Here is a 20,409-nt window from a genome sequence, read left to right on the forward strand (position 1 = left end):
TGTGGTAAATTTCCAGTCCCACAAAAAGTCCTCGCCATGGATTACCCCAAAAGAGCAGGCCCGCATAGGCCCACCTGCTCCCCAGGGGTAACCAGGGTGAGATGGAAGGTAAAAGAGACATAATTTATTTCCAGAGTCATTAAAAACACATACTGCAGATCTACCTAAAACCTAGTCCACAAAACTGAAGGCTAGGAACTGATTTAATTAATCCATGGAGACCCTGAGGATGAGAAGTTTGATACTCCTGGAAATTCTATGCCCTTTACAATTTTTATCCCACATCCATGGTCAGCACTACTCAGAGATGCCAAGGGGAAGCATCTTGCCTAGATGAAGCTCTTAACAATAATTCCCAGCAAAACTGTCTCCCAGAAATCAGTCCTCTTAATAGTACCAGATCTCAGGACAACTGTCCTTTGTCCTTTATTTCCCTGACCTTGTCTACCCACACATGTTTAACAATTCTACCTTTAATTTAGGAAATATTCTTTAATATTTTAATTTCATTATAATAATGAGTGCCATTTATTGAGCACTTACTATGAGCCAAGTAATATACTAAGTGCTTTACCTGCATTATCATTTTTATCCTTTATAGTTCTATATAATAGTATTATTTTACAGATGAGAGAGCTGAGTCTTAGAAAAGCTAAGTAACTTGCCCAAGTCAAATAGCCAGTTAAGAAGCAAAGTCAAGATTCATTTGGATAGTATTCATCAGTGACACCATGCTTTGAAGTGCTTAAAGACAAAACATATTAAAACTTCCAAACTCTGTAAACTGCCAGATAGACAGATATACCACTCAGGAACCTAGAGTGTTCCTAGTAGCCTCAGGCTATCAGATACCTACACCTATGGACACAGCAAGCGCAATTTCATTGAAGATGTTTATTGATCACCTACTATGTGCAAAACACTATGATAAATGACAAAAACAAAACAAAAATGAGCAAGAAATTGTCCCTACCCTTAAAGGATTTGCACACCACTGGGGCTATTTCTAAAAGGCAGTATGCAAAAAAATAAAAGAGGCAAAAGTAAGATCTATAGGAAAAGTGAGATGTGACCCATGTTTTCCCATTTTTGCCTGTAGGTCTATCCTGATGGTGCCCACGTCAATTCTCTCTTTGGGGCAGTAGACACAGTGGTTAACAGAATATGTTTTAGACTCAAGCAGACCTGGGTTTGCATCTCAATGTGGCCACTTATTAGTTCTGTGACCCTGGGTAAGTTAATCTTATCTGCAAAATGTGTATAATGATTACATAGAATGGGTTTGTAGTGATATGTGCCCTTATTTTTTTTTAAGTGTATAATGTTTCTCTTTTTTTTCTAAAAGAAGACAGAATCAGGTTCAGAAGGGGTTTACTCTATTGAGGCTATGTGACTTTGGTCAAGCTTCCTCAATTAGCATAAGTCATTCTCAACTAATAGTGGTGAGGAAAAGCATAGTCCCATTTCCTGTCTCCAAACTCTGTCCACTCTCAATGGGTGTATCAAAATTATCCGTGGGTGTATTTCTAAATACACATGACCATTTCTCTACCCCAGCTTCTGATCCCTGAGGAGACACGGTGGTCAGGATTCTTTTGGTTGTCAGTTGCTGAAATCCAACTGAACTAGTTTCAACATAAAAATGCATCTAGCTTCAGAAAAACCTAGACCAGAAACTCAGGTGATATTTTCATTAGTCTGTCTTTCTCTGACTCCTGGCTCTATGTTCCTCCATGTTGACTTCTTCCTAAGGCAGTCTCTCCATTCACGGTGAAGAGACAGCCACCAGCAGCTCCGACATTGCCTCTTGCCAGTCTAGCCATGCCCAGTAACAAGACCTCTTTCTCTGTAGTTTTAGCACAGGTTGGAGGATGATGCTCAATGGCCAGAGTGCCCACCTGAAGTAATTGTTTTGGCTAAGGATAGAGTGCTCTGATTGGCTAAGCTTGGGACATGTGCCCACCCCTGGAACCCATGGATGAGAACCACGTGGAATGAGAGTGAGGTAAGGGTGATTCCCTCAAGTAAAATTAGAGTGCTGTTAAAAAGGAGGAGAGGATGCCACATAGGCAAAACAACAACAGTCATCAGCAAGAGGTGTGGTCTCTACTGAGATCCTCTACCTAGAGAGACAGGGTAACCAGAGGAGAAGCCACGGCCTCAGATGTGTTTAGAATCCCTTCACTAAAAGGTTTCAAAGAGCCCTTCCAGCTCTTATCTTGTGAAACTTGACAAAACATAACCTCCCATCTTTGTTTATTATTCATGATGATTCACTGGTACAATTTCTATATACGTTTTTAAATGGTGTTCTCTCAAATATTCTGTTTTAAAATATTTAAACGGATAACCTTTATTTTAAAAGGATGTTTTCCCAAGTGAAGTCAAGCTGCCAATTCTGATTTAGTGGCCACCCATGCCTAGGAGATGAGACCAAGCGTTCCTAGATCATTTTCTCTTCTCCTGGATGTGTTTCCACTTCAGATCAATCTTCATCTGGCGAGGGCAGCTCTCTCCTTGCTCTAGTTACCTTGAGGTTGGCTTTGCAGATTAAAACCTTAGAGGCTCCTTGATGTCCCAGGACTTTCCCTGACTAAGCTTTCCCATAGGTATCTCGTCATTATCTGGAAATTATCATCGGCCAGTCTCAGCAGAGAACAGAATATAAAGTGCTGGCTTCTGTTAATAATGGTTCCCCAGACTTGAGGATATGGGGAGGGGGAAGGGTAAGCTGTGACAAAGCGAGAGAGAGGCATGGACATATATACACTCCCAAACGTAAGGTAGATAGCTAGTGGGAAGCAGCCGCATAGCACAGGGAGGTCAGCTCGGTGCTTTGTGACCGCCTGGAGGGGTGGGATAGGGAGGGTGGGATGGGGGGAGACGCAAGAGGGAAGAGATATGGGAACATATGTATATGTATAACTGATTCACTTTGTTATAAAGCAGAAACTAACACACCATTGTAAAGCAATTATACTCCAATAAAGATGTAAAAAAAATAATAATAATAATGGTTCCCCAATCTGGATGTCCCCCAGAATCACCTAGAAAGCAAACTAACTATACAGATTCTGGGGCCCTCACCTCAGACCCACTAAAACTGAACCTGTAAAGGCTGGGATCCAGGAATTTTTATTTTTAAACATCCCTTAGGTGATTCTGATGTTGATAGCTCATTCCCAGTCCACTAACTGGGACTTGGGGTCCCCTACTCTAAATAACCACATTGGACTGACCAGTGGTATGTCAAGAGCACCAAGCCTATGGTTACAAAAGTTGGCCCCAAACTCTAGCACGTGCTAGCTTTAGGTATTACCCTGGGTGAGACATTTAAGTTTCTTTTGGCCTCAATTTCCTCTATAACTTATTGGAACTGGATCAGGTCATCCTGAAGGTCTTTCCAGCTCTGAAAATTCTGTAGCTCTCTGTTATAATGGGGAAAAAAAACTTAGCTTGGAAGTTTGGAGATCTGGGCCCAGTTCCAGCACTTTTATATTTTTGTGACCTTGAGAAGTCATTTTCATTCCCTGGGCCACAATTTTCTTTCTTTAAAAATGAGTTTGTTGTAGTACATGAGTTCTTTATGTTTATAATTTAAAATAGCTCTAAGATAACAATTAAGCCTTAGAGAATCCTTCAGGATAATCTGCTGAGATGTACAGTATGAATAAGCTGAGGATGATCACAGCTTCCTGTTAGCTTGGATTTGCTGGGTTGAGGATCTGCATGCAGCATTTGGTATGTTGGTGTTTAATGGATATGACATTTCACTGCACCAAATGGGAATGGAATATTTTTAGCACAGAATTCATCAAGGTTTAGTAAAAAGGACTTGTTCTCTGAATGGAGTGTGAACAAGCAGAGATACTATTTTAAAAGACCAAAAATAAAGGCCCCTTCCCCTCCACTATCACAAAATAGTCATATGTGCACTTATTTTCACCACAAAGCTTGAAGAACTTACTCCTTTCTGTATCTCCTAAAAGGCAGTATTCCATCTAGTGCAATAACTCTGCCAGCTCACACACATTCCTCCTGTATTTATATTGCCTGTGAACTTATGTTAAATAGGCTAAAAACACTGTTAATCATTGAAAGCTACCACTTATTGAGCACTTACTCATGTGCTGAATGTTTTACATGTATTTAGTCATCCAAGCCTTGCAACAATCCTATTATCAGTGTTTTCTAGAGAAGGAACTGAAGTTGAGAGAGGTTCAGAAGTCTACCTAAGGCATATAGCTAGGAGACAGCAGAGCCCGGATTCAAATCCAGGTCTGTCTTTCACAGACATCGAAAATAAACTTGTGGTTACCAAAGGAGAGAGGGAAGTGGGGAGAGACAAATGAGGGGTATTGGATTAACAGATACAAACTACTGTATATAAAATAGATAATGAACAATGATATATTGTATAGCACAGGGAATTATGCCCATTATCTTGTAGTAATCTATAATAGAATATAATCTGCAAAAGTACTGAATCACTATGCTGTACAACTGAAACTAATGCACTATTGTAAATCAGCTACACTTCAATTAAAAAATAGCTAGGTCTACAGATGAACTGGTTTGCAGGGCAGAAATTGAGACACAGATGTAGAGAACAAATGTATGGACACCAGGGGGGAAAGTGGTGGGGGGGTGGGATGAATTGGGAGATTGGGACTGACATGTAGACATTAATATGTATAAAATGGATAACTAATAAGAATCTGCTGTATAAAAAAATTAATAAAATATAATTCATAACTTAAAAAAAAATCTAGGTCTGTCTGAAATCAGAGCCTTAGTGATTGACCACTGTACTTGCATTGATTGTATCAGTCAGGATAGGCTGGGGTACATGCAATCCTTTGGTAGAGCTCAAATATTACTTGCCTAAAATAATAAAGATTTCTTTCTTATTCATGCTACTAAGAACACTATTCCAAGTCATCATAATCTTCATATACTGATGTGTGCATTGATGGAATAGCCACTGCTTGGGACATTACTATGTAACTGTATCAGAGGGGAAAAAAACCCCAACAAAGCATGCACTGGCTGCTACTACTATTTTTATTGGAATTCCTTTATTCGATTTTTTAAAAACTGTTTTCATATAATACTTGAATAACCTTTTTAAAGTAAAGTTTTCCCAAAAATGGAGATTAAAGGGGACTAAGCTCCCTTACTGCCCGACCCCAGCCAACTCTTAGAGATGCCACTATTGGTTTGATGAGGATTTTGCTGTCTCATCCTCCTAATCGAAGGCCAATTTGCCCTGTAGTCATCAATGATATGGGGCAGATGTTCATGCTTACAATATTTACACTGGTGTGGGGGAAGAGTGCAGACCACTTTTAAATACACACATCTGCTAAAATGCTCTTCCATGGCAAACAAAAAAGGCTACGTAGTAGGTGGACCCTCCCAGAAGTACTTCCCAGATCCTGCACTGCTAGCCTGCATTAGCGTGCTGGGAAGGATCAGCTCAAGACTCTGAAGAAGTCTACACTCTAAAATAAAATTTGACTTGTATTAATGGTTCCTAATAACCCAGCATGTTGGGGTATCTAAACCTAGGCTCCTTTATTTCTAGGATACCCAATTTTACCCCCAACAGCATCTTTCTAAATCTTTTCCCCTTTGCTTTCTGTTTAAAGGGTCAACCTGATGCTGATATTTGAAATTTCTGCAATGCTCAGCTACCACTTCAAGGATGCTGTAGCAGATAAAGCATAACAATAACAATTATAATATTACTCTGCTGTAGTGAGTAGCCTCATGTTCAGAGGCCCCCAAATAGGAACTATCACAAAATGTGGGAGCAAGGTCAAGAGATATTACCGTCTGACAACAAATTGAATGAGAGGCAGGGCAGAGTTGATGAGCTCAAACATTTTCTGGTCATATTTCAGGGCCCTTCCCAGAAATAACCCATTATTCTTTATGATGGGTGCCAGAACCATTCACAGGGCTTGTGAGATAAACTCTACCCGGAAGCCGCAACATGGCTTCATGCCATGCTCCTTAATAATAAGAGGGTCTGGTACCTGTTAAGGACAGATGAAGAAGGAGAGTTGGAGGGTAAGAATTGCAACCTTGGTGGGGAGGCGGATGTGACCCAATGGTTAACAGACAGAACAAGCCCACTGTGGTCAGAGAGGGCAGCAGAACCAGACTGCCCTTGCAGGTGGCCCCAGAGACTGTGTGGCATCTACTGTGGACATCTGAGCTCCAGGGGATCCAGTCCACGAAGGATGGTCCCCAGAAAAGTTGCAGCTAAAGTGGGAAAGGAGGTTTGGGGAAAGAGATTTCCTTTCCTGAGGCTGTTCTGGAAATTCCAAGAACAGAGTCCAGGGGCTACCAAGGTTCAAGAACTAGATTAATAATTAAATTTTTGCTGGATAAACTTTGCCAAGGTCCTGCTTCAGCCTGATAAGGAAGGCAGCAGAGGCCAGAGGAGGAATCTGCAACTGAGGAAAAATATTTAAATAGCATCTTGCTTTAGTATTGTAAACAGAATTTCTCAGTGGGAAAGCAGCACCCCAAATCTGTCCATCTTCAAGGCAATGTTCTCCCCTGAAATCAATACACTGGCCTGCCCCCTGACAGACTGGATTAATCCTCCAAAGCCTGGTCATCCCAAGAGGAACCATGAGAACAGCAATTTGGATCATGCAAAGCTGAAGACTAGAACATAAACTCCTAATGACTCAGCCAAGATATAAGCAGTTAATTAAATTCAGCCTGAAACAACCACCCATCCTACCCAGCAGGTCTGAACAGACTAACCGTTGCTCTGCCTGTCACCAATGTCCACCACCTCCACAACAAAGAGAGATAACATCTTCCCAATAGACCTCCTGCCCTCTATCTTCTTCTCCAGAAGGTGAGTTTTCTCACCCAGGTGATGGTGAGCATGGTGAGGGTCATGTACACACAGAGGGGGCCTGCTTGGTTGCCTCCCTTTCTTCTTGGGTTAAGCCAGAGATGACTATGTGTAGTTGAATTTTACTGCCCTTAAATACAGCAAGACCAATCAAGCCCCGTGTGTGTAGGGTGAAGTACCAAGTACCACTCAGAGTTATTGCTAGTTGAGATGACTGTCCCAGTGGGTCAGGACAGTAAAGGAAATTATTTTTATTTATTTATTTATTTTTTTGCAGTAAGCGGGCCTCTTACTGCTGTGGCCTCTCCAGCCGCGGAGCACAGGCTCCGGACGCGCAGGCTCAGCGGCCATGGCTCATGGGCCCAGCCGCTCTGCGGCACGCAGGATCCCCCCCCAGACCGGGGCACGAACCCGCGCCCCCTGCATAGGCAGGCGGACCCCCCAACCACTGCGCCACCAAGGAAGCCCAAGGAAATTATTCTGTTAACACTTTGTTATCAAAGATGTTAGTCTAACTAGGCACAACTGTTGCTGTCAATGTATTCCCAGCCCTTCTCCTGGCTCTAAAGGTAAAGAAAATTCTGCCTTCTTCTACTCAATTTCTTCCTCTCCCCAAGTCCTCCCAGAGTCCTATTTTGGGGTCTCTCCTGAATCAGCACTGGGAGGAGAATAACACAAAGAAACTCACAGATTAGGCTGAAGGAGGGTGTTCGGATTTGGGTTTTGGAAGGGCGGGACCCAGAAGCAGCTGTGTAAGGGAAGTGGGTGGGAGAAAACATGGGGATTCTATGAAGTGTTTCTGTGGGTTACAGCCCTTTTGTGACATTAAAAAAAAATGTTGGGCTTCCCTGGTGGCGCAGTGATTGAGCGTCCGCCGGCTGGTGCAGGGGACACGCGTTCGTGCCCCGGTCTGGGAAGATCCCACATGCCGCGGAGCGGCTAGGCCCGTGAGCCATGGCCGCTGAGCCTGCGCGTCCAGAGCCTGTGCTCCACAACGGGAGAGGCCACAACAGTGAGAAGCCCACGTACCGAAAAAAAAAAAAGTTGCTTGCCTGTGTTCATTTGAAACAAGTCTTCCTTGAGAATGGGCCCTATAAATCATAGTTTCAATAGAATTACAGGAGAAACTAACATAATTCTGCCTCTTCCTTTGAATGAGCATTTGCATAATCCAAATAGGTTATTCTGAACCTCATGAGGAACACGGAAAAGTACCCAACACACAGGATCTCAAGTTACCCCCAACCAAGCAAACCGGAAGACAAATAGTTATCAAAACCCTGCTATTTCTGATCTTCCCTTCCTTGGTATCACACCTAAAGCTTTCTGGAATCATTTTTGCTGCTTTAAAGCTGTTGGAGACATTTCCACTCCATCTTGCTTCGAAAGTTTCTTTTTCTGGAGGCCTTTGGCTTTAATGTCTCGTTACTTGCCTCCGGCTGCCCTTTAAAACCTCTCACTGTGGGCTTCCCTGGTGGCGCAAGTGGTTAAGAATCCGCCTGCCAATGCAGGGCACACGTGTTCGAGCCCTGGTCCGGGAAGATCCCATGTGCCACGGAGCAACTAAGCCTGTGTGCCACAACTACTGAGCCTGCGCTCTAGAGCCCGCCAGCCACAACTACTGAGCCCACATGTCACAGCTACTGAAGCCTGTGCGTCTAGAGCCCGTGCTCCACAACGAGAGAAGCCACTGCAATGAGAAGCCTGCACACCACAACAAACAGTAGCCCCCGCTCACCTCAACTAGAGAAAGCCCACGTGCAGCAACGAAGACCCAACACAGCCAAAAATAAATAAATTAAATAAATAAATTAAAAAAAAAAAAAACCTCTCACTGTGGCCTGGGCTGATGTTTCCTACCTTCATGTCTCCCCCACATGACAGAGCTGGTGTTCTTGGTTCAGTTCCTTTTTCTGTCCTAAAGGGACCCTTCTAGCTTCCAGAACTGAAGGCATTTAAAGAGGAAAACAGCCACAAGGCCCAAAGGCGCTTAGTTAACTAAGTGTTAAATATGCACTAGGTTTTACACCAGAGTATGAGGCATAGGATCAGGAGTGGCTTTTCCTGCTAAAGAAGGAAAACGGAAAGAAGAGGTAACATCAGCTGGAGAAAGTCTCCTGGTTACAGATAGAAAAAAATGTTGGTATCTGAGCTGCTGGGGTTCTTTCTCCTGCCATCTCCCTCTCTGTCTGATTTTTTTTTTTCTTTCATCGAAAGAGGATAAGGGCAGAGATAACTAGGAAGAGTTGGAATTCACTGGGGAAATTACCTCACAAGCAGGCTATGGAAGAGGGCACCACAGAAACAGCTCCCCACGTAACCATGGTGACGAGCTGAGGCAGGAAGGGGTGGGAGGGAGGGAGCAAAGAGCCAGTGCAGATAGAGGGCAGGAGGGGACGCAGGGAGGGGAGAAGACACCCAGGTCAAAGGGGTGAGTGACAGGAACTCTGAGTCTTTTAAGCTAAATTCAGGTTTTTAAAGGAAGAAATAATTAATTTATGATTGCAATTAATTGAGAAGGCAGGATGCACGTTATATCATGGGTTCTTTTTACGTTTAGACAGGGTTTTAAATGTTTCTTTGGAGTTTAGCTACTGTAACAAAGCAAGATTAGGAGTGAACAGTGGAAAGTTGTGGTTAAATCGGGGGTGGGTGCCGGGAGGGTTGAAGAGGAAGGCAGACAGACCTAGATCTACCTAGAAGCCCAGAGACCACGTGTCATCTCTCCTGAGCACAGCACCCGGCTGCCTCCTGGTGGTGGCTGTCTTATGGAAGATCCGCTCCCTCAGGCTGAAGCAGCAAGACCAAAGCCATCAGTGCAGGATGGCTAGGTTTAGCAAATAAAAATACAGGATGCCCAGTTAATTCTGAATGTCAGATAAATGGCGAATAATCTTTTAGTATGTTTCTGTTCCCTAACACTTTAGTGTGTTTGACAACCCTAAGAAGGGTGGCTCCCACTCATTAAATATCTTCTTGATCTCTCATCATCATGTATTTAAAAAAGGAAGGAGGGAAGGAAGGAAGGGAGGAAGAGAAAATATGAACCCCAAATGGTTAGTTTCTCTCTAATTACCTATCCACACTCCACCCCTTCTTGCTCTTCTGTCTCTTCACCATCACAGGACACTTCCTAACCAGTCCCCACAATATGTCTTCAAAAAATCAAATCAGAACAAAGCCACACACAATCAAACCAAACCTCTCCGGCTCCTACAAACTCAGAGTGTCTTTGCCTGGGTGCTAATAGTGTATTACAACACCCCATATAGCCTCACCCGTGAGCCTCTGAACTGACCTCACTACTTACCTTTCTTGCAGCTGCCAGATCTACACCTGCTGGTTGACCCCACCTCTGAGCTCCCTGCTTGCACTTTTCTCAGGCCCTTGTCTATGATTAGGACACAATTCTTAAGGTGTCGACTAGTTAAGTGACAGGTGTCAATAAATCCTGTAATGGGGCTTCCCTGGTGGCGCAGTGGTTAAGAATCTGCTTGCCAATGCAGGGGACACGGGTTCGAGCCCTGGTCCAGGAAGGTCCTACATGCATTGGAGCAACTAAGCCCGTTCACAACAACTACTGAGCCTACGCTCTAGAGCCTGCGAGCCACAACTACTGATCCCACTCACCACAATTACTGAAGCCTGTGCTCCACAAAAAGTGAAGCCACCGTAATGAGAAGCCCACACAGCGCAACGAAGAGTAGTCCCCGCTTGCCGCAACTAGAGAAAGCCCACGTGCAGCAATGAAGGCCCAATGCAGCCAAAAATAAATAGATAAATAAATAATAAATTTATTTTTAAAAAATCCTGTAACAGTAACATTTCAAAGAAATGTTTCATAAAAGAGATCGATGTCTGTGGTTCCGCACATGGTGAGTGGTCCTGGTGTTCTTTGATGGATTTTTCTCACACATCCCACCGCAGGTCCCAGCCCCCAGCCCTAACCTAACACCACTATAGAAAAGACCAGAAGTAAGACAAGAAATTGGCTCACAGATCATCTTAAAACTTCAGTCAGATCATGCCGTTCTATTTAAAACCCTCCACTGCTCTCTCATTACATTGAGAACAAAATACAAAATGTTCACAATGGCCTGTGAAGTCTGTAGGATTTTCCTCCACCCACACATCTCACTCTTTTCCAAGCTCACTGCCGGCCAGTCACATGGAAGCACTTTCTGTTCCTGGAAAATGCCAGGTCTTTTCCTGCTGCAGGATCTTGCACTTGCTTTCCCTTCTGCCTGGAATGCTGCCCTCTGCCCAGATCTTTGGTTGGATAAATCATTCTGATCCTTCAGAATGCAGTTTTGGGGTGCTAAGAATATTCTATATTATACCTTCAGATTTGTATGCTTTGCTCTATGGATGTCGTGCCTCAATAAAAGCTAAAATATAAAGTGGGCCACCTATAGTAGTTCACTACCACAACACCCTCTTTATTTACTTCTGGACGGTGATCACAATCCAATAGTCATATTGATGTGTTTGTTTAATGTCTGTCTTCCCCCCCAGATCAGGAGTTGGCAAAATGATGGCCCACTGGCCAAATCCAGCCACCATCTGTTTTTGTAAATTAAGTTTTATTGGAACTCAGCCACTCCCATTCATTTAATGTCATCTAAGATGGCTTTTGTATTACAGTGGCAGAGCTGAGAGGTTGTGACAGAGATTGCATGGCTCCACAGAACCTAAAATGTTTACTATCTGCCCCTTTCCCAAAAAAGTTTGCCAACCCCTGCTCTAGACTGTAAGTTTCATGAAGGCAAGAACTGTATCAGTCTTCTCTATCTGTATTTTCAGGGTCCAAACTGTGCCCGACACAATCTCAATGAATGTTGGCTCCCACTGTGTCTCCTGCCAGCTGACCTCCAGTGCCATCTCTTAGTTTGCCCTTTCCCTCATTGGAGCCTGGCTCCTGGTCAGTTGCCCACAGATTGTAGGTTCTTGCCACCTGCCTCCCCGCCTAGTCCTGCCTCCTTGCTCTGTATCTCCAACCTGGTGTTACTTGTCCCCTGATGCTGAAAAGTGATCTGATCACAACAAATAATCCTATAACCCAAAAGCTTCCTCTGCTGTTTGTGGCCCATCAGAACCATGTTTTGTAATCAATGATTTTGTGGCATCCCAATCCATTCTCTCACAGGAAGCACGCCTATTTAAATTTCAGTCTTCTATTATTCAGCTTTCTGGACAACATATTTACTTAGGTCTTTTTCTGTTATAAAAACGATCCATCCACATAACATGAAATTTTGGAAGTAAAGAAGAAAATAAAAGGAAAAAATCACCAAGAGACAACCATTTTTAACACTCTGGTGTCATTTCTTTCCATTCTCCTTTCTATCTTTCTATTTTTTTTTTTAAAAGCACACTTGTATGAAACAAAAAATGGCTAAGGGCAATTTTCTCTCTTGCATTCTGACAAGCATTTTTTAAATATTAGACATTCCTTGTAAATTATTATTTTTAGAAACTGCACAAAATTATATTGAGTGGATATATTTATGAAATATTTCCCTATTGTTGGGAAATATTTGTAATATATCCAGATTTTTATAACCAAAAATAATTATGAACATCTTTTGTGCATGAAGCTTTTTTTTCTTCCTTTTGGATTACTTCCTCAAGTAAATTTCCAGAAGCGGAATGACTGGATCAAAGGATATATATATTTTTTGAGTTCAGATACATATTGTCATTCTCACTTTTTAAAAGGCATGAAAACCTCTAGATAATGCCTCAAAGTAAATACACTCATGATACTATTTCCTGTGCTCTAAATCCATAAGAATGAGGGATAAGATGTCAAAATATATATTTATATGCTTCTCTCAAAATACAAGAGGAAAATCTCAGCAGCTCAATATACAAGTAAAACTTAAACAATAAGCAAAATGTTAAACCACAGGTGTGAGCAGCTGGAGCCAGGCAAGCTGGGCTGGAGTTAAATACCCTCCTGGCCAGGCCTAAATGCACCTTCTGTAATAGGAATCTGAGCTGGGCTTCCTACCCAAGAAGAGCGGGCAAGATAGCTCCACCCAGGCATGGAGAATTGTAGCAGAAATACACTACTTGCTCAGGCAGTGTCCACGGCAGAGTCCCTTCTGCTCTGTGCCATATGAACCGTGGAGAGTTGTCACTCCAGAAATGGGGAGCTCTGAAGTGAGCTGCACACATATGACATGGGTTGAGTCTGGTTAACCCATGAGATGGAGGCTAAGGCAGCTAAGAAACTGCCTCACAGACAAGGGACATGTGAAAGAAAATTCCCATGCAAAATGAGCATTCCAGGAAAGGTTTGAAAACACACTTAGCACAATGAGAAGTAGTCTCAAAGGAGAGACTTATATCCTGAGGTGACAGAGATACAAGAAGAATCTAAAAAGAACTTTGAAAAAGGGGCTTCCCTGGTGGCGCAGTGGTTGAGAGTCCTCCTGCCGATGCAGGGGACGCGGGTTCGTGCCCCGGTCCGGGAGGATCCCACATGCCGCGGAGCGGCTGGGCCCGTGAGCCAAGGCCGCCGGGCCTGCGCGTCCGGAGCCTGCGCGTCCGGAGCCTGTGCTCCACAACGGGAGAGGCCACAACAGTGAGAGGCCCGCGTACCGCACAAAAAAAAAAAAAAAAAAAAAGAACTTTGAAATGAATCTGTTTAAAATCTTCAAAAAAATAAAATAAGGTAACATCAATAAAATCAGAATAGGAGATTATGAAACTGGAATAGGTAAATAATTTAAAAGAGCATTAAAAAATTATCCACCCCTCAACTTAAAAATAAAACCATCCCTTAAAGGAACTGTACTTCACGACATTGACAGAAGAGGGTGATCTTGAACTAGGAATGACAAATTACTCCAAATCCATAAGATGAAACAAAGTAGCATAAATCAACACAAAGCTACTCTAAGGGGAAAAAAATGAGAATAAAAAAATATTTTTTAAAAAAAATTATTTATTTTATTTATTTATTTTTGGCTGTGTTGGGTCTTCGTTGGTGGGCGCAGGCTTCCTCTAGCTGCAGCGAGAGGGGGCTACTCTTCATTGCCGTGCGAGGTCTTCTCATTGTGGTGGCTTCTCTTGTTGTGGAGCACGGGCTCTAGGCGCACAGGCTTCAGTAGTTGTGGCACAAGGGCTCAGCAGTTGTGGCGTGCAGGCTTAGTTGCTCCACGGCATGTGGGATCTTCCTGGAGCAGGGCTCGAACCCGTGTCCCCTGCATTGCCAGGTGGATTCTTAACCACTGCGCCACCAGGGAAGCCCCGAGAATAAAAAAATCTTAGCTGGAGAAAATTCTTACCAAAAAACCACAAAATTCCAAATGGATTAATATCGCCAAACAAGCATTTGGAAACAGGAAAAACCACTTTAAATTAAAATTCAAAATCCAAGGGGGCTTCCCAGGTGGCGCAGTGGTTGAGAGTCTACCTGCCGATGCAGGGGACACGGGTTCGTGCCCCGGTCCGGGAAGATCCCACATGCCGCGGAGCGACTGGGCCCGTGAGCCATGGCCGCTGAGCATGCGCCTCCGGAGCCTGTGCTCCACAATGGGAGAGGCCACAACAGTGAGAGGCCCGCGTACTGCAAAAAAAAAGAAAAAGAAAATTCGAAATCCAAGAACAGAAATGGACAAAGTGATAGGTAGATAGATAGATGAAGTGATTGAGCAATCAACTGAATGAACTTGGGGAAAAAAAGACAAAATTATTTTAGGAATGAAGGCTAAATTTTAAGTACCCAACAGAGAATAGACTCAAATGAAATTTTAAGGAAGAGTATTGAGGAGAGGCAGAAAAATAAACAAGAAAATAAAAATGAAATAAAGAACTAAAACGATTCAGACAGAAAGTGGTTGAAATGGAAGACAAAGAAAATTAAGGATACAAATCATTGGAACTCCTGAAGAAGACATGTAAAACAATGGAATACAATTTATATTTAACCCTATAATTCAAAATGGAGATCTATATCCTGTTTATGTACTGGAAGACTCAATATTGTTAAGATGTCGATTCTCCCCAGATTGAACTACAGACTTATCTAGGAAAAACTCCCTGTGTCTCCTTTACCTTTACACACACTGACACTTCTGACATGAGATGGGTGGGTTTATTCCCACACTCACTCATTTTCCAACAGCAGCTGGGTGTCCTACAGTTCAGTTCAATCTGATACTATGTACCTGGAGTGGGCGTCAGATCCCCTAAGTTAAGGGCTCAGTCCCACAAGACTGTCCACACTTCAGATGCCAATCACAAGGCTCAGGTTGTCCCTGGTACGTCTGACTAAACAGCTATAAATCGAAGTTCCCACAACCACCTCCCTGGATTTAATAATTTGCTAGATCAGTTCACAGAACTCAGGGAAACATTTATTACTACATTTTCCAGTTTATTATGTAATAAAGGGTATGGGACTTCCCTGGTGGCGCAGTGGTTAAGAATCCACCTGCCAATGCAGGGGACACGGGTTCAGCCCTGGTCCGGGAAGATCCCACATGCCGCGCAGCAACTAAGCCCGTGAGCCACAACTACTGAGCCTGTGCTCTAGAGCCCGCGAGCCACAACTACTGAGCCCATGTGCCACAGCTACTGAAGCCTGCTTGCCTAGAGCCCGTGCTCCGCAGCAAGAGAAGCCACCGCAATGAGAAGCCCATGCACCGCAATGAAGAGTAGACCCCACTCGCCTCAACTAGAGAAAGCCCATGCACAGCAACGAAGACTCAATGCAGTAAAATAATTAATTAATTAATTAATTTAAAAAAATGAATCTCAACTATTGCTTTACATTATATATAAAAATGTATTCAAAATGAATCATAAACCTAAACATAATACCTAAAGAAGTAAAATTTGTAGAAGAAAACACGTACAAGAAAAATTTGTGACCCTGGGGTAGACAAAGATTTCTTAGATTAGGCACAAAAAAGCACAAAATATAAAAGAAAGCTGATAAATTGGACTTCACCAAAATCATAAATTTCTGCTCTTTCAAGTACAGCATTAAAAAAGGAAATAGTCAAGCCGTGTAATGGGAGAAAATATTCACAATACATACATAAGACCAAGGACTTTTATCCAGAATATGAAAAGAACTCTTATAACTCAATAATGAGAAGATAGACTACTTAACTTTAAAAACTGGAAAGGAAGAAAGATTGGGATGGAAGAGTCTCAGGCAAGCTGTCGAGGAGTTTTCAAGCCAAAGTCACACTCCTCTTGATGGAATGGGCTTGCCTCAGTCCCTCTGCTGTGCTCAATCATTGGAGCAAGTAGCCTAGGGAAGCGGGACTCCGCCCACTGGTGGTGGAAATAGAGGGGCAGGAGTAGGGGCCGGCTTGCAATTTTGCTCTTCGGTAGGAAATCCAGTGGCACATTTTCACAGCCACCCCTTCTCTGTCTCTACTTTCTGTTCTTCTGCCTTTGTTCTCCCAAGTATCATTTTTCTCTGAGCCTCTATCCCTCCTTTACAAAATCAGAGATATGATCATCGGATCTTCAGCATTCTCCTAACATCTGGCAAAGATGAGGAATTCCGGCTTTGTGACCCCCTGAAACTTTGCAGCAGAAAAACATTATTCTCACTGTTGTTAGGGCCACTCCTTTTCTCCAGCCCCACATCCCCTAGCATGGTGAGTCCCTACCTCTCTCAGGGAATTCTGCCCCATTCTTACACTGTAATAAGATGCTAGAATGCAGAAAATCCCACATTACACCATCAGCCAACTCTGTGTGTGTGTGTGTGTGTGTGTGTGTGTGTGTATTCTCACACAGTGTTAAGGTTTTAAATGTTTTAAGCATTTTTTTTTTTTTTGAAGACCTGATGATTCTATCACAAACAGTTTTCTGGAGATTCCCCTGGCCTAGATGAGCTGTTAACCTTTGAAGTTGTTATGGGAACCTGTGTATTTTTTAATAAATTATTGATGTAAAGGAAAGAGAATCAGTGATGTTTATCTCAAAGGAAAACAAATGAGGCATTGGAAGATATGAAAAAATTTAAAAACCTGAACAAATCAAGTAATAAAAACAGCCTTTCCACCTTTACTCAAAACATACCAACGGAAAGCTCTCAACAATTCCACAATTTAGGGAATAAGAGCCCTTATTTCTATGGATAAGGTCAATTCGTACTTGTTGGATGAATGAATGAATGCAGAATGGGAGACAAGGTGACCCTGGCATTGTATTGGGTAAACAGGTCATGCTTTACTACTTGCATGGATTCTAGGAATTAAAGAGGTTCATCACCTGATGATTAGCCACTGATCCCAGGTTTTCATCAGCTCTGTTTCTTAAACCTGGAGAAATTTCACTGTGAATCACTCATTCACTTCTCAGAATTTTATTTTCTGTGCTGTGGGAGTCTGAAAGTTAGTATCTACAAAAATATCACCCTGTGAAGCAGTTCAAAAAAGCCAATGATAATATGTGGCTGTAGGACACAGGTCTCCTTTCGAACAAATTTAACCACTGTATCCAGGTATTGCAGCCTCTCATGCATAAAATAAGATCACATTAATTTTTCATGCCCGCATTTTAATGGCTGGAACCACTGAGCTCTTGCTAGATCTTAGGCTCTTGCGGTGGACACAGGGATGGTGAATCCCCAGGTCTCTGTTCAAAGAAGGACTTGCCCAGCTGCTGGGAGTGCTGTCAGCAGAGAACCTTCAGCTGTCAGCCCCTTCAGGGTCAGCCTCATACTTATACAGATGGTCCCTGACTTAGAATGGTCAGGCTTAGAATGGCTACAGAGAGCTCCTTTGCCTAAGGTTACACCCTTCCTGGGGCAGCTTATACCTAATGATGGATGGGAGCCAGGCTATGTAGTCCCAGCCATTTCAGCCCAACATGGGACAACTCAGATGCATTGGGTTGCCTGTAGGGTTAGTGGAGGCTGGTGGACCTACATATTAGTCCACCTCTCTCAGCCCAGTCCAGCTTCCTTCCCCTTCCTGCCACATGTGTTGATCTCAAGGGTGCTTCCTGTAAACATCCTGCACACTATACTCTATCTCAGAGTGTGCTTGTGGAGGACCCAACCTGCAACAACTCCTGCCCACTGCCACCTAGCACTGCCAGATAAAATATGGAACTCCCAGTTAAAAGTGAATTTCAGATAAACAATGGATAACTTTTTAGTACAGATCTTCCTCGGCTTATGATGGGGTTACATCCAGATAAAGCCATCATAAGTTGAAAATGTCGTAAGTCAAAAAAGCATTTAATACACCTAACCTACCAAACGTCATAGCCTAGCCTAGCCTACCTTAAACATGCTCAGAACACTTACCTAAGCTGAACGTTGGGCACAATCATCTAACACAAAGCTATTTTATACTATAGTGTTGAAGATCTCATGAAATGTATTGAATAGTGTACTGAAAGTGAAAAACAGAATGTTTGTAAGTGTATTGGTGGCTTACCCTCATGATCATGTGGCTGCCTGGAAGCTGCCACTGGCCAGCATCACTATAGCATCATATGGCATATTGTGAGTACAGAAAAAAGTCAAAATTCAGAATTCTAAGTACAGTTTCTACTGAATGCATATTGCTTTCACAACACTGTAAGGCCAAAAAAAGTAAGGCAGAAAGAGAAAAACAAATATCGTATATTAACGCCTATATGTGGAATCTAGAAAAGTGGTACAGATGAACCTATCTGCAAAGCAGAAATAGAGACACAGATGTAGAGAACAAACGTGTGGACACCAATGGGGGAAAGGGGGGGTGGGATAAATTGGGAGATTGGGATTGACATATATACACTACTATGTATGAAATAGATAACTAATGAGAACCTGCTGTTCTCAAGCACAAGGAACACTCAGTGCTCTGTGGTGACCTCAATGGGAAGGCAACCCAAAAAAAGAGGGGATATGTGTATACATATAGCTGACTTGATTCGCCGTACAGCAGAAACTAACACAACAGTGTAAAGCAACTATACCCAATTTTAAAAAAAAATCGTTTAAGTCGAACAATTCTAAGTCAGGGAGCATCTGTGTAAGTATGTCTCAAATATTGTTTTGGCTCTATTCCCTATGCCTAGTATGGTGCTTGGCTTAGAGAAATGTTTGTTGGATGAATGAGAATGTTAGGACCTTATTTTAAAACAGAATGCCCTGTTACACAAGGAAGAAGGCAGAGGTGGGCAATGGTCTCCTACTTTCCATTCTGTGAGCATTTCTCAAAAGGTCCACAGATAAGCAACATCCCAACTACCTGAGGATGCTGGTTACAAATGCAGATTCCTGGGCCCCACCAGCTTTAGTGAAGGAGGACCTCTGGGGCTGATCCCTAGAAATCTGCATTTGTAGCAAGCTGCCTGGAAGAGTCTTCTGTCCCCTAAGGTTTGAGAAACTTCTACACTGAGAATGGTGGCCTTGAACTAGAAAAAACAGTTTTATCCAAATTGAGCAGGCCTCTCTCTGTGGTCACCAAAGAACTGTAGAGAACAGGGGACGAACCCTGTCTCTTTCCCTTTCCTCTTGAGTCTCGTTCTTGGACCAGACTGATCGTCGTAATCTCTGGGAGAAGAGTTGTGTAAGAATTCAGATCTACTAAGTCAGAGGCTCCGAGGGTAATATGCTGAGCATGGGAGGGCGTCAGAGAAGCCAGAGTGGCTGCGAAAGGTATTAGGGAAGAGATGCTTTGAACGACAGGCAGGATTGCACGGGCATATTGGAAAGGTCTGAGTATTCCAGAATTATAGACTCCACAGGCTTAGAAGCAGGAGAAGCATGGCCGGAGGAGACACTCACTGTTAGAAGGTGCCTGAATCTCAGTGACATGCTGCTTCAGGATCTGGGTGGCAACTTCAGGAACATTCCTCTCTAGCTCCAAACACAGTTCCAAGGTTCTGCTGTCAGATGTCCCTCTGGAAAGAAGCAGAGGAATCTTCCTACAGGGTTTACTCAGATCTCAAATGTGTCAACACAAAAACTAAATGATCATCTGCCAGGAGTTCCCAGATGGGTGCCCCAGTCGGCTGGACCCTGAAGTCCAAAATCTCATGTTCAAATTTCATACCTTTGACCAAGTCCTCCTCATGCAACATTCTACTCTCTTCCCCACAGGATGAAGGTACGAAGGTGCATGGGATGGGTGAGTGGTTTTCCCCAGATGCCAAACAATATCATAAAATTTTCCTCTCCCTCCCATTTTATCATTTAAGGAGCAACAGGATTTGTGAGTAAGAGGCATCTAGGCATTTGGCATTTGTGCAAGGTGATTTGGGGCTGATGAAGAATATGTGACCTCCATGGAGGGGTGAGGTGGGGGAGTCACTCTGAGCACACACCTGGCTAGAGCAGCAGGTGCATGTGGGGAAGAGTGAAGAATAAGTTCGGATCATTGATAGCAATTTACCAGCCTTGGTATGCTAAGAGGGACAGTTCATCTTCTCAACCCATCTTTCTAGACCAACGTTATTGCAAGTCTCAGCTCACACTGTCACCTCCACAAAGTAGCCATGCCTAAGCACCTATTTTATTTTTAATTTTCTTAACATTTATTTATTTATTTGGCTGT

This window comes from Grampus griseus (genome assembly GCF_964374135.1).
Source record: "Grampus griseus genome assembly, chromosome: 16".
In the NCBI taxonomy this organism is placed as follows: Eukaryota; Metazoa; Chordata; class Mammalia; order Artiodactyla; family Delphinidae; genus Grampus; species Grampus griseus.